The 16,848-nt window shown below is 34.0% G+C and overlaps 1 long non-coding RNA gene across 1 annotated transcript; it reads right to left on the minus strand.

Moving 5' to 3' along the window:
- Window positions 1-7,571: 7,571 nt before the first annotated feature.
- Window positions 7,572-16,597, minus strand: LOC128206464 (uncharacterized). Its single transcript, XR_008256478.1, has 3 exons — window positions 16,433-16,597; window positions 10,493-10,892; window positions 7,572-7,722 (listed from the first exon to the last, which is right to left on the minus strand). It is a non-coding gene; the product is annotated as an uncharacterized LOC128206464 (long non-coding RNA).
- Between the last annotated feature and the right edge of the window lie 251 nt (window positions 16,598-16,848).

Genomic DNA, 16,848 nt, shown 5'->3' on the forward strand with positions numbered 1-16,848 from the left:
ACAAACAATTTTGAGTTGAGACTATAATATCATATTTTTGTTTTATTTAATGAGTTGACCTTGTGCCATACCTCGATACAACCGTGTGCTTTCGCTTACTTTATTGTTTTTCTTGATTCTGAAATTATGTTGCAGAAATCCAATTACCCTTAATGTTACCTGAGCAATGGATTACAGTCAGAGTAATAGATGTAAAAGTTAGCTTGCGCACGGAAATGAGTCAAATCTGAAAAAAGCAAATGCGATTTGATGGCGTAAAATCTTGAATATTTAAAAAATATTATGTTCAAAATCAAATATATATATTTTGAACTGTCTTACCGAATGCATACTTGCACTTATAGTTGGCCCGTTAATTTCATTATTATATGTGCATTTTAGAAACAATCCATACGGAATTTTAACCATTTAGCACAAAGATTTTAACATCTTAGATATTAGTATACCAAAAAGGAGCTGATCCAACTGGCTTAGATAATAACAACTTAACAGCACGCTAGGAAGGCATGACTTTAACAATATACAACAATTAAATGTAGGATTAATTGAATTCCGTTAGGATATTTCATTGACTGGTAATAACTTTTCATGCTTGGACAGTATTGAGACAATTATATGTACAAAAAGTGTTTACTATGATCCCTGATCGAAACTTTAAATTCTTTCTTCCATCAGTACAGTTATACAAAACACTTATCTCATTGCCATATTCTGTAGACTGTTCTGCCTCAATGTTCATCTTACCATAAAAGCTCAATTTGTATCATAGTATTACAATAAAAGCTATTTTGTGTTATCATGCTAGATAGCGTGCTTACTAGCGAGTCACGCTGCAATGGTTCTCTGTAATAATCAAACTTAAAAGCATCTAATTTACCAAGCTGTCTTGGGACTTTAAACTCATTAAGATATGAAACAGCTAGACAAAAATAAAATAATTCACTGGGGATGATAACGGTGTTCGGTCATTTAACCTTTATTAATATTAAAGATTACGCAATATTCACGATGATACTGTCACTTAGTTGCTCAAGATTTTCTTATTTTTACTGAGATTTTGTTAATATTGAAGACTAGAAGGGAATATATCATGGCGCCATTCATTAATCCCTTTATCCGGATGAAGTAAGGTACGTTATTACTCAAAAATAACAGGATGAGGTTAAAGATGCCGAATCTTTACATAAGATTGAAAATACTACTTCAGATTGATTCATGTCTATGTTGGAGTGACGAATATAATTTGACCGCCTGAGAAAACGCATCTTATCGCAATTCCGAGATATTGACGGAATTGGACGAAAACTCCCGAATAAATGCGGAAGTAAAAACGTCCATTTGTATGGCAAGAACTGCATAATATATGATATTCCGATGTATCAGAAGGTCGAAAGATGGACGTTTTAGAAGTAAGTATAATTCCATTCATGAAATATACATGAAATTGATTGTTTTTACCTTTTTTTAATCGTCTGCAAGTGAAAACTAGAGTCGCCTATTCAAAGTAATACTGCAGAGAGGTAAGAGTGACTTTCTTTATTCAGGATTGTTGGGATAAGAGTGAGGTTTGTGCACGTAAGATGGTCTTAACCCCAGTAAATTTAAGTTTTACTGACCGTTCCAAGGCGGTACATAACAATCCTTGATAAACATACCTAGTTTTTTTTTTTTAATATAGTATATAAAATTATGCACTGTGTTGTTTGTAAAGTTGTGTGCTGTTGCTCCATGTTTCTTGTTTGTGAGTTTTGTTTTGTTTTTTGTGTTCTATGTCTTTGGCGTTTACCCTGTGCTTGTTTCTGTAGTTATTCACATAAGTATTGTATAAACTATTGTACTTTTCTTTACAATCGCGGAAAGATACTTAATATTAAAAAAACAACCGATGTCTTTATATCTGTTGAAATATTTGCTGTAGACATTAAGGCTGATGTTCGTATTCCTATTGTTTCCTTCGTTTAATTGTAATTATCTTCGTTGCTTAAAAATCAGAATATTCTGCATATACAGACAAATACATATTAAAATAGATAGCGACAATATAAAAAGTGTACTTCTTGGGTTTTGATAATGATAAATGACGATATGTACCTCGATAATTGCATCTGCGTCTTATGTCTGTGAGGATTACTCTACGAACAAAGTGTGTGTTGAAGCTTTTGAATATTTCATGAGTGTTCTATACTAATTTAATTTTAGGAGGGAGTCTCGTTTAATATATGTGTACGCGTAGGTAAGTAACTAGAAATCTTGGAAGTTTTATGGAATATTTAAGTTTTAACAGGAGAGCGTCAAAACATGGAACACATCTTAATTAGCCGTAATAATTCATTACTATATTTTCTGTTTAGAAACATTCCAAACACAGTAGTGACTGACTTTTAAAATTATATCTGATATTGGTATAGACATCTTATCTTATACTCACATTCTGTTTGTTGTTGCTTCCTTTCACTTTCATCATGCAATAGTTCTTCTTAATGCCAGATAGCGTGCCTACTTGAAAACCAAGTTGCGAAGACATGTTGTAATAATAAAACTTAAAAGCATCCCATTCACCAAACTGTCTTTGCATTTTTAACCATTTTAAATATGGAAACATTAATAAAGGAAACAGCTAAACAAAAGGAAAACAATTTTCTGGAGATGGTATTCTTCATTTGTTCTGGCATAACACCTTTCACTCAATGGTAGTTTCAAAAATGGATTAATTCCATTACTATCACCTTTGGATTGCTTATCAGATGTTTTTCCAATACGATTATAATATAGCAGAAATACAGCAAACCATACCACGCAAACAACTTTTTCTGCGTTCGTATAAAAGCCAAGAATTGAATGCTGCCTTGTTCATATTGTACCTCTTTGTGAGTAACATTGTCAATTCAAAACTAATCAAAATCTCATTTCGATGATAGGTAAATGATTCAGTGTTCGACCGCATTACATTCCACTGAGTGAGGCTCCAAAGACTCTACGACCGCAGTCAATTTTACCGAGCGCTCTTAATAGTACGACCGCAGTAAATCTAACCGAGTGCTCCCCATAGTACAACCGCAGTAAATCTAACCCAGTGCACTCAATAGTACGACCGCAGTAAATCTAACAAAGTGCTCTCCATAGTACGACCGCAGTAATTTTCACCGTTTGAACTTGCATAGTACGACTGCAGTTTATTTTACCGAATGAGCCTCCATAGTCAGTACGATAGCAATAGACTTCACCGACTGAGCCTGAATAGTCATTACGATCGCAGTACCTTCACCAAGAAAGCCCCTCAATATGACCGCAATTCATTTCACCGAGTAAGCCCTCAATACGACCGCAAAATAATTCACCGAGTAAGCCCCTAAATACGACCGCAAAATATTTCACCGAGTAAGCCCCTCAATACGACCGCAATACATTTCACCGATTAAGCCCCTCAATACGACCGCAATACATTTCACCGTGTAAGCCCCTCAATACGATCGCAGTACCTTCACCAAGTAAGCCCCTCAATACGACCGCAAAATATTTCACCGAGTAAGCCCCTCAATACGACCGCAATACATTTCACCGATTAAGCCCCTCAATACGACCGCAATACATTTCACCGAGTAAGCCCCTCAATACGACCGCAATACATTTCACCGAGTAAGCCCCTCAATACGACCGCAATACATTTCACCGAGTGAATCTGCATTGACTTTGGTACTTGAAAATGGGTTGTTCTGTTCATAATAGCCGTAGAGTTGCATTTTAAGGTGATTAGACTTGACCTTAAACGACCTCCAATTTGTGTTTGCAAATCCTAGATTTCGCAAACTCAAGTACCCTTTAAATACGCTGTAATCGAATACTGACGTATAATTTAGTTAGAAGGCTTCATTAAGGTGTGATTTTGGTGTTTTTTGTTTGCGAAATGTTTTTGGAAGTTTGTCTAATTGACCCACCAACTTCGGGCCCCAGCGGGGTTTTTGCAGAAAAACACGGGGTTTTTCACACTCCCGCGGGATTTTTCTCCCGTTTTTCAAGAGCTGGGGAAAAATCCCGCGGGGTTTCAATAATACACGATTCAAATTATTTTAGCTCAAAACAACATCTTATATCAAAAGAAACATTATGCTTCGACACCGGAAGTGAAATAACGCGAAACAAAAAAACCCCGCTTTTCAGTACGGGGTTTTTCTCCTGCGGGATAAAATTCCTACATTTTATCAAAAGAAAAAAAATCAATTCAAGCTTTATGTTTTTGAGATTTTATACATTACTTTAATGTAAATACTAATTTGAATGACTATTCAAGAGTCATTTCTTTCATTTGAGAAATCTATTAATTTAATGCATATTTTACGGGAGAAAAACCCAGCAAAAATCAGGAATGCTATTTAACGGAAAAAAACCCACCGACAAAAGCCATTTCAATTTCCAGCGGTTGGATGTTGTTAAGGAAGTGAAGTTGTTTTACATATTTATATTGAGTCAATAATATTAAGTTAACATGTGTTTTTAATAAAAAAAGTCAGATTTTAATAATTAGTTGTTTGTAACCGTCGGCATAGTCGATATACAGCCGTTATAGCCATCAGTGATCTTCCAGTTTATTTATTGTCTACATGATCACTTTCATTCAAGGCTTTAAAATTTCATTTAAGAAATAACAAGTGATATATAATTTCGTTTAAATAATGGATAACTAACCCCCAACCCCACTCCCCTTCACTGCCACTTAACATTTTAAAGCTGCACTCTCACAGTTTTGCCGTTTTAACAGATTTTTTATTTTTTGTCTTCGAATTACCCATTATTGGTATCTTGAAACCAGTGGTTAAAGACTGCTGTCAAAATATATGATAGCAGATTTTTAAATTTCAGTCAGAAAACTTATCTTTTATCTCTATAAACCGTTTCTTACGGTTCAAGAAAAATGCATGAAACATAAAATTTTAACTTATAAAGAAAAAATATGTGACTATTTTTTTGTCAGCAGTCTTATATGAATGGTTTGAATGCACTTTCAGGTTCCATGACAAAAATTAAAGAAGTTGTCAAAACGTTCAATGTGTGAGAGTGCAGCTTTAATAATTATCTCTAATTATTTTATTGTCTAGGAAAAATACCATTAATGACTACAATTTTTTTTTGCTTAACAAAAATCTTCCCCCATAGACACACACACAAGTGACACGACCCATTTCATACTAATGTAATACTTTTGTAATCTATATCCTGTGTCCACAATGTTTTATACTGAATGTTAAAGGGTTGGTAAAACAGTATGGATAAGGGTGTTCAATATGGGGATTAAACCCATGATAGACAATGCACTAGCATTGTCTCCTACTCAGCCCCGGTGGCTGATCCCGTCGGCTGATTCCCACCCAGACATACATTAAAGGGACTTGGACACCAGATGATCCAAAAACAAGATATTCAATATTACCTCAAAACAAGCCTAGCCGAATCAATACCAATTATTATGAGACTGATATTACATCATTTAATGTGTTTAAAAGATTTCATCACTGTCTCTCTTTCTGAGACAAGTAATCTTTAAAAAATAGCACATAATGATTTTCCTGTTTATTAGTATTATCATATCTACATTAAGCATGTAAAGGTCACATAAACATATATACAGATAAATACAGATAAATACATGATTGCTATTTCTAAATTTACTTCGATTTACATGGTAGACAAAGTGAGTTTATTTCAACTTATATGATTACATAAGTAAGATTCAGTGCACTGTACACTGTTGAAACATAACAGTTTGATGATAAATTTTGACAATTTTCACTTTTTCTTGCAATGTAGAATCTTGAGTCCGGTCCCTCTATTATCAGATTCTGTGAAATAATTGCTTTCAAACAATTGGAAGAGCTGCATGGTGTACTGAATACAGTAGTTTAATGAATTCCATCCACTAGCTGAATAAAGGATGAACACACATTTTAAAACCACATATCAGAAGTTTTTGGAGAGCATTATGTCAGCAAATTTAAATGCAAAACAGTGTTGGAAAATAAACAATTTTTATTTTATTTTACATGTTTTATCAATGATACATGGCGATCATCAACTTATTATAAAAATCAGAATTAAAAAACAACAACATTTAACCATTTATTAAAGCTGCACTCTCACAGATTGAACGTTTGACATTTATTTTTATTTTTTGTCTTGGAGCCATTATAGTTTTCGAAATTCCATAGAAAACAGTTAAATAAGACTGCTGAAAAATTAGATTGTAGATCTTTATATTTCAGTTCAAAAATTGATGTCTTATGCAATAAAACATTAATTTTCAAACATAAATATGAAAGTCCGCAATTTGATATTTTGGCAGCAATCTTTTATCACTGGTTTACAGATATTTACGCAAAAATGTGCTCTTTCCAAGACAAAGAATATAAGAGTTGTAAAAATTGTATATCTGTGAGTGTACAGCTTTAACTGTCCATTTAAAATTGAACAGTACAAATTTACTTTGATATTAGTATAATACTATTACATATTTATAAATCAATATAAAAACAATATTCTAAGATCTAAATTGATAATAACTTTAAAAATGAAAAAAACGAATGAAGAAACATAAGTTCAAAATATGCAAATAAGCTGCACACGCACAGATTTACGGTTTTGACAGCTGTTCTATTTTTTTGTCTTAAATGGGCAAATTTCTACATTCTTTTTTTCAAATCAGACTGCTGACAAAAGATCAGATCGCAGATTTATAGATTTCTGTTCGAAAATTAATGTGTAATGGCATTCAACATCACTTCTTGAACTTAAATAAGAAAGTATGCAGTCTTATGACACTATTTTTCATGCATTTCCGCATAAATTGGCTCTTTCCAAGCCAAAAAATAAAGAAGTTCACTTCAATCTGTGAGAGTGCAGCTTTAAGTCAATCTTAATCTTAGGGTCATACATCATTGACTAAATTCACTCTATTGGTCAGTAATCCGAATAGCTGTACATATTATTCTCTGATTCAATTAGTCTGACCAATATTAACAGCCTAGTTTCAGTCTAGCAAATAAATTCAACACAAGTTGTTTAATTCTTCTGAGACTGACAAAGAATTAAAAACCCACATTCATGAAAAATATTTTCGATATATGAAAAAAAACACACAAAAAATAGATTCAAGAATAAAAGAAATATGCATCCTTAAATATATATTGCATATAAACAATTAATTATCTATTATAAAGTTAACCTGAGTTACAATGTTTTATCTATAATTGTTGCCATTTATATTTAATAGTTATATAATTATCATGTCTATCAAACAAACCAAAAAAATGTCATTAAATATTTGAGATAACACAGGCTGACACAAGAACTAAATATTTAAGTCACAGTTGACAAGGCAAACAGTTCCTACCATGATATATATATATTTATACACATGTATGTCAATAATTCTCGAAAATTGTTCCACCGCCCCCCCCCCCCCCCCCCTCCCTCCCCCATCATGAATCTGCAACGCGTTCAGTAAAGATGTTTGCGGCGAACGTTTGCTGTTTGGTTTCCCGCTTAACGTATATGCGCTGCGTTGCAACAGAGATACAAAACAAAACGTTTGCGAGCGTTTTGTAAACGATCGCCTGACTGAACGCACTGCTGATATCCTGGCCTCAGAACACTCTTTACATATCCCTCTTCCTCCTCTCTTTAAAATGATCCTCTTTTTGCCATTACTCTGTCCTCTCCATTGAAGTTAGCCTGCAATTTAAGAAAGGAAAATTTAAATTTCACACAAAAATGGCACTTGTTTATACCAGCACATTTGGCATATGACAAGAGCACCACCTGCGGGTTCTGAACCCTCGTCTGATTATATCCTTTTATTGTAAATTTATTTCATATTGTACATTTGAAAGTGAATATTCTAATGTTTAAAAGTGATAGCTCTGATAGTTTGCTTGTAAGCCGCCTTCTAAGCACATTATTTTATTAAACTTAAAAAAATTAGACTATAGTCCACAAATACTAAAATATCCCCCATCCTCCCCATTCCCTTCCAAATGAGTTTGATATATTGAAGGCATAATCCTTTCATTTTCTATGAAGAAGCTTAGTGTCCATTTCTCAAAATCAACCAAAATTCACGTTTTTTACCCTAAAAACAGGTGAGACTCAATATCTTTAGGGTATAATGTGAAGAAGGGTATAAGATGTACAAGTTCCCCAAGTTTCAAAGTGACAACTTTGATAGTTTCCATTTAACTGACTTGAACGCAAAACTTAACCCCAAGGCAAGGATAACAATCAAGTGATGACAATTGCTGCTTGTCATTTTTTTCAATAATGTATGAATTTAACAGTGTTTATTAAAGGGACTAGACACCAGATGATACAATTGCAAAAAAATAGATAACTGTCAAAAACTTACATACAATTGATATACTAGTGTATAACTTTTAATCTTACTTTAATAGCTATATAACATTGCTTAAGACACATAATTTCACAGCTTTTGCACATATTGTCGATATGAAACTTTCTGGGGTGTGTTTACCACATAATATAATATCCCAGTAAGTTTAAAAAAGCATCAGTATATTTATCTGTTTTCATAAATGGATATAATATAAACTTGGAAAACTTAATTCACTATTTTTACACAATGAAACCCAAATGAGATAGTCAAATGATTGCTCTGTTTATTTTAATCATGTAAAATTATTTATTATATATATACCCATCATTTATCCACACGTAATACTTATCGCAAAATATGGTAGGCTGTATTCCACTCTAGTGCACTACAGCCGTTTTCAACTCTTGTGACGTCACGTCATAACAACTTTACAAGTGTCATTGCGTGATGTTAAAATGATGTCATAAAACAAAATAATGTGTCCTTAAAGGGACTGTGTCAGAGATTTGCACCAAAAAAAGTTTTTTCTATAACGAATCTCAGGACAATTATCTAATAGAATGTGTTACGCTTTGATGTCATAATTGTAAAAAAAGATTGTGTCGGAGACCCCGCGTCGCAAAAATTGAAGTCCAACTTCACGTGATAACACCTTCTAGCCAATCACGCATGATTGAATGAATTCTACCTTGAACACATACCCAGTAATCTTTTTTAATGGAAAAATACTAAGTAACTGCTAAACTTAAATAAATTGTAAACTATGTGGTACTTCAATTAGTACGTTTCAATGCATTGTACACATCGATGCCAAGTTTATGTCATTTTTCGACAATTTGTTTTTTTCGCTATTTCATCATCTGTGAGACAGACCCTTTAAAATGACATATTTATTATGAAAACATGTGGCTTTTAAGTGATGTTACAAGTAAATTAGTAATGTATATATATAATAAAAGGGTTATCAGTATGGCGTTTTGATCCGGGAGGCTTGTGCCTTGTGAAATCCGAATCTGCAAAAATCCACTCAAGTTAAATACAACCTCCCGGATCAAAACGCAGTACTAATAACCCTTTTGTAATATCAGCCTTCTAAATGATCACATCGACAGTTCTAGGCTTATTTTGAAGAAATACTGTACTTGCCAACCTGGTGTCTAGTCCCTTTAAGTTTATGGCTACATTGCACACAAATAAAGTAGGTATGTTGCATGAACATAATCTTCAATAAAAAAAGCCTATTCAAAATATATTGTTGAATACTTCAATAATGTTTCAAATCTAATGGAAATCAGCCAACTTGAGGTAGTCATTCTTTTTTGAGACATTAACAAAATAAAAAGACAATAAAAAAAGTCATATGCTCATTGACTTAAAGAATCCATGATAGCCACTAGCGGATCCAGGGGGGGGGCGCACCCAGGGGGGGCGCACCCGGCGCACGCCCCCCCCTAAAATTCCCGGAGCTTACATGTTCTTTGGTATGGAAACAATAAAATATACTATATTTTCCTATTTTTTCTTCGCTCGCTTCGCTCGCGTATCTTTATACAACATTGCCTTTTGAGATGTACTCGTACACAACACAGAGTGCACGCAATTTAAACGTTCCCGCCTTCCCTTACTGTAATAATTCGGCACTATATAACATGATCATGTTGATGCGCCGTAAAACCCATACAAACAAACACATCAGTCAATTAATTTCCTTTGGGTACAAAGAATATGGCACCTAGAATATGTTGAATATCAAAAGTATCTGAACATGGGTTCACAATGATACATGTATCTTCCCTCGTTTTTCCCGCTTAACGAAAATATACAAATTATATAAGCCACTTAGTCGTCCTAATAGAAACCTCGTTATGATATTAGAACTATAGGTATGCCCCTGGATCTGCTAGTGCAACCTTTAGAGTGATTAAAAGTTACGCCCCCCCCTAACCCAAAATCCTGGATCCGCCCCTGATAGCAAATTGATTGTTTAGTTTTATTCAATTACATTATTTAATCAATGACGTTCTAATGAGTAGGTCATATTTATGAAATAAGACAAATAACTATATCTTAAACATGTGTATGTCAAAACTTTGCATTCATATATATACATACCATTCAACTTTGTCTTTGGTGTTTGTTGCATTTGCAAGTCTAGAAGAAGATGATGATGCTGGTGTTCTTAAAGAGTGTGTTGCTGGTGTTCTTGTAGTTCGAGTAGTTTTATTCGGGTAGCTGTTGTTGCTGATGTTTGTGTTTAGGATGAATTTGTTCTTGAAGCCGATGTTTTTGTAGTTGTCCCTGCAGGAAGTGTTGATGTTCTGGGGTTGAAGTTGTTGTTCTTGAAGATGGGGTTGGTGTTCATGTTCTAGTAATCAGAGTTGTTCATAAATCTGGAGTTGCTTTTGTTTGTTTTTGTCAGAAGTATTGAAGTTCTTATACGCAGGGTTGTTCTTGTAAATTAAGTTGTTGTGTCAGGGGTTGTTTCAGGATCCCACTCAAATATGTCGAAGGCCTTAAAAATAAGAGAAATTGTGAAGCTGTGACAAGTTTTTTTAAATGACAAAAAAGTTTTACATTTTAATTATATTTTTTCTTATTAAATTTAAGTTAACATTTTATGCTAAAGTTTAGAATGTCACAGAATATATATATATATATCCCTCCTTAGTTGAACCACCACTTGAAAGATTAAAACTTAAATTGTCACTATCAAGATGTGTTTTATTACCCCCAATTAACCCCCTAATTCACTCCATTTGTTAGGTTTAGAAGTGTTACTATGGAGACCTTTAAAGCCAATATTTTTAAACTAGTATTTTGCTTCAAACACTTTCAACAGAACCTACCATAAATCAAGAGTTGGGCCCCTGACAGCCAAGAAAGAACTTTACATTTGCAGGGCTTGTGATTATTTTGATCACTGATATGATAACATGGACATAATAAGGCCTATACAAATCTTTGTTTACACCCATCTGAATTTATTTTATTCTTCCTATTTTATTTTTTTTGCGTTTTGATCAAAATCCGTTTTTCAGAGACCTAAAATAATACCCTGATACAGGTCAGTTTGCTAAAGAATTATGGTCGTCCAAAAAAAAAGTAATGCCTACCTATCTACCCTTTTTTGGGGGGATGTTAGTAGAAACTAAGAATATTTGTTTCGCCTAATCAAGGATTTAATTTGAAGACAGTTTTGCTGCATACTATAATATATTTTTACTTTATTACATTGCATTGTGTGGGAGTAGGATTTGATATATTGGTGCAAGGTATTTTGATTATAACAATTCCAGGAAGTTTATCAAAATGCTAATCTTTATGCAAGATGTGTCATGTTTGGTGTCATTATTTTGCTTTTATAATTCACTTCTATATTCAATAATATATTGATAAATTTGTATCAATGTAAAAGTTTAATTTTTATTACAAGCAAATGAGGCAAATCAAAATAGTTCCTCAGTTGGTAAGATCCATCTACATTTCATGTCAGTATTTATCTTAGCTCCGCCCCTTTCACTGGACTTGACATTGCCCCTTTCACTGTTTTTGACATCTGATTGGCTGAGTTAAAATTGCCTTTTAATGTTTCTTTATGAATGACAGTTTTATACAGGGAATGCCTGGTTAATGTGACAATCATTATTCTGAAAATGGTGCTATAAATATGATTATGAATAGGCTTATAATTTATTTAAGATAATAAACATAATCTGCAGTTATGCACTTTAATTGATCAAAATACATTTTCCTTAATTATGCTTAAAATATAAATAATTGCTTATGGTCATGTTGATTTATAGGCTAATAGCAAAGAGGAAAAAAAATATATATATAATCATATGGAAAGGAAAAATTGAGGTGAATTTTATGTGAATATCTTAAATGTATAATTCTCCATTTTGCTAAAGTGGCTAATTGTTATTTAATTCAGATGTTTTTTTGGTTTTTTTTGTACATTTTATCTTGGCATTTTGATATTATTTCAAGGATATTCTGGATATGCAGTTTTAATGTCTTTTGTTTGATTAAAAAATTAGTTTCTATTTGTGTAAGAAAAGACAGACAAAACTATAATTATTGTTATTATTTGCAATTGTTTAAACCTGGGAGTAAGATAACATATTATTGGTCCCAGTTTAAACATAATTTTGCTTTAAGTGTTTATTCAATATTTTTACCAGCTTTCTTTGTACAGTGCACTTAAAGCTGCACTCTCACAGATTGAACGTTTTGACAACTTTTTATTGTTTGCCTTGGAACCAGCCAATTTTGCAAAAATCCATGGAACCAGTTATATAAATAAAACTACTAACAAAAAATCCAAAAAAGTATATAATATGCATTTTCCTTAAAAAACATCAATTTTTCAAACAGAAAAATGTGAAAATCTACGATCTGATTTTGTCAGCAATCATAAATTGATTTGCAGATATATCTAGGCAGAAATTTGCTCTTTTCAAGACAAACAAAAAAAAAGTTGTCAAAATGGTATATCTGTGAGAGTGCAGCTTTAATGTCATCTAACACCTAGATTTTACAGCAATTAACAAGTCTTACTTTTTGTTTTTAATTTTAAGTTTAATTGGGTTATTATAAGGGCCCTTTCCATATCTTGATTAAGATTTTTTTTATTGGAAAAGTTTAATTATGTTCTCTCCTACTATTTTCTAATTGTGGACTTTTTGTTAATAGACAATTTTATCTTCATTATCTCAACAACAACAGGATCAGAGTGGCATAAATGCAGCCACAGAGACAATTATAAACAAAAGACTTCTAAAATAGACCTGCCACATATGAAAAATTCATATAACTATACATGAAATAGACTTAAATCATACTGGATTTGCAATTGCAATTGTGTTATTTGTTATCGCTGATTTAAAAGGAACACTATTCTTAGAATAAAGGAGTGGAAATCCTGAACAGAAGTCTCTGACTGTTGAAAAAACTACATCAGCCAACCTCAAATACTCTAAGGCTGACCAACAGTAATCTTTCAGTAGGAACTGAAAACAAGAAGGCACACTAGGGGCGCTACCGTGCTATTCCCCAGTCATTCAAAGTACCTCCTGTGAACGCGTTAGCGGACTTGCGCCCAATTCTTAGCAAAATATTGTGCATGAGTGTAGCATTAGACATATATATTTAAGATATATATAATCCAAATGTGAACTTATTTGACAGCTTCAAGGAATGGAGAGAACTCAGCGGATTATTTTGTTTCGCCAAGGCATGTAGGAAAATGAAACCCATTTCATCATAAATTCTGTTTATTCCAGTCACTTTAACAATAGTAAAATCTTTCAACTAAAAAAAATAATATTAGTGTCTGCAATTTCAGAATATCAGAGTACCATCCACTCATAATATATTATCATTTATCATGGTGTAATTAATTAAGTCATTTTGACATCCTACTGTTAGTTTTCAAATAATATACTAAAGTAATAATTACCGGTACATGTACATTACCATGACAGTCACACCAATTGGAAGACTTATTTAGGGACTGACATTATAATTCACCAGTCAATTGTAACCACAGCCCCTCCAGGTCCGGGGAATAGCCGGGACTTTGAGTTTCGGTCCAGCCGACCCCGGGTAAAATCCCCGCCCTGCGGGGACAAACTAATGGTTAAACCCCGGCCAAATGCCCCCGCACCCCAGAGACTCTATATAAGGCCCAATCTTGGCTTAATTTGGCCCTATGACAAAACCACCGCGGTCACCCGGCCCTGCGGAACCACCTCGAAAGTAAAAACACAGCCCTTTTCTCCGGCTATCCCCGGTATACCCCCGGACCTGGGTGGGGGGGGGGGGAGCGTGGATACAATTGACTGGTGAATCCATGGGGAGACTTATTTAGGGAAATAACATTGGCATACAATTATAAAGTAATTAGTTATCCTGACATGTACTTTACACAGAATCGCTACATGGTGACAGTTACTCTGGGACGGACATTACATTTACATACACTATACTAATAGTATTTCTGACATGAACATTGCAAAGACACACACCAGACACCCTTAGGGTGACTTAATTAGGGACAGACATAACACTGATATTACAGTAATTAATTATCCTGATGTGCACTTTACATAGAATCCCTACATGGGGACAGTTAATCAGGGACGGACATTACATTAACACCACTATAGAAATAGTAATTCTGAAATGAACATTGCAAAGACACACACTATGGGGAAAGTTTATCAGGGCCTGTCACACTAAATTGACATACACTATATAGAAATAGTTATTCTGAAATTTATGAACATTGCAAAGACATACGCCATGGGGACAGTTAATATGGGACGGACATTACATTGATATACACTATAAAAATAGTTATTCTGATATGAAAATTGTAAAGAAACACACCATGGGGACAGGGATTTCAGGGATAGACATTTCATTGACATACATTATAGGAATAGTTATTCTGCCATTATCATTGTAACAACAAATGCCATGGGGACAGTTATTCAGGGACGGACATTACATTGATGTATACACTTTTATAAGTACTAGTTATTTTGACATATTAACATTTTAAGACAAGCGCCATGAGGACTGAGTTATTCAGGGACGGATGTTACATTGACTAGACTTAATTGACATACACTATATTGTTATAGTTATTCTTACATGAACATTGCAAAGACACACACCATGAGGAGACTTATTTATGGACAGACATCACACTTGACAATAACCATACACTAATAATTATCCTGACATTTACTTTACATAGAATTGAACCATTGGGACAGTTATTCAGGGACAAACATACATTGACTAAATGACATTATACTATAGTAATAGTAATTCTGACATGTACATTGTGATGACACACCCAATGGTGACAGTTATTAAGGGACGGACATAACATTGACACACACTCCAGAAATTGGTATTCTCAAATGTACCTACAAAGAATCTCACCATGGGGACAGTTATTCAGGGACAAGCATTACAATTACATACAATATAGTATAAATAGTTATTCTAAAATGTACTTTATAACAAAAAATGACACTATAGTGACATTTATTCAGGGACGGACATTACATTTGACTTTCAATATATAGTAATAATCATAATAGTCATTCTAAAATGTATGGTACATTACAAAGACACGTGCCATGGGGTCAGTTATTCAAGGACGAACATTACACTGACATATACTATAGTAAGAGTTATAAGGACATTTAGTACAATGAAGAGATACATCCCATGGGAACAGTTATTCACGAACAGACATTACATTCATGTATACAACTTACAAATTAATAATTCTGAGGACAGGTACATTGAAAGTAATCACATCTTTGAAACAGATTACATTAAGGATTTGCCATATCAAAAATCATAAAAAAATCTAAACGTACAATTATTTGGACTACTTGGGGTACGGGATCATTTGGCAGGGATTTTACCGGCAGTTTGTCCCCGCAGGACAAGGATTTTACCCGGCCTTGGCTTGACAGAAAGCTAAAGTCCCCGCTTTTCTCCGGACCTGGGAAGGCTGTGATTACCGGAGGCCTTACCTAGGGTCCTTGGGGTACAGGATCATTTGGCAGGGGTTTTACCGGCAGTTCCTCCCTGCAGGACAAGGATTTTACCCGGGCTTGGCTGGACAGAAAGTCAAAGTCCCCTCTATTCTCCGGAACTGGGAAGGCCGTGATTACCCGAGACTGGGTGTATACCGAGGATAGCTGGGGAAAATGAGCCTTTGCCCGGGCTCAGCTGGACGGAAAGTCAAAGTCCCTGCCATTCTCTGGACCGGGGGGGGGGGGGGGGGCGGGGGGGGGGGCGGGGGGGGGCGGTTATAACTGACTGGTGCATAACCAAGAGTTGTCCTACTTCTTAGCCACAGGTGCAAGTCACATAATCAATAATCGCCTTATATATGGGATAAGTGTATTAAGATATTCTTATTAAAATTGTTTGTGTCAAGTAGATCTACCTGTGTTCTTAGCTGATACATATTCAACAAGCCACACAAAAATGCAATAGAATAAAATATATATGACTTACCATGGAAGTTAGGGATATATCCATTTTGCAAAACTTAGTGTCATTCAGTCATTCTGATTCATCGTTCTACAAAGCTCGATGATTTTGTTTATCTTCTATGAAAAACAAAATAATTCGTCTGACACATTCGTAATTTTCCAGCATGATACATGTACCCTGGTATTGATTATTGTAATTGTATGTTTGTGTTAAACCGGTTTAAAGTCAGATTCAAGTACCAATAATTTAACAATTTTAAGTACCAATAATTAAACAATTTTAAGCAATATCATCTTTTTAACGTAACAACTCTTTAACGTCACGTATAATTTTCATTCCTGCAGTATTTTTAAAGACGGTTAAAAAAGGAAGATTTTTTTTTTTTAAAAAGGTTACATTACACTATTTCATAAGTTTCGAAATTAGTTAAATTACCT

Source organism: Mya arenaria, chromosome 10, assembly GCF_026914265.1.
Source record: "Mya arenaria isolate MELC-2E11 chromosome 10, ASM2691426v1".
Taxonomy (NCBI): domain Eukaryota; kingdom Metazoa; phylum Mollusca; class Bivalvia; order Myida; family Myidae; genus Mya; species Mya arenaria.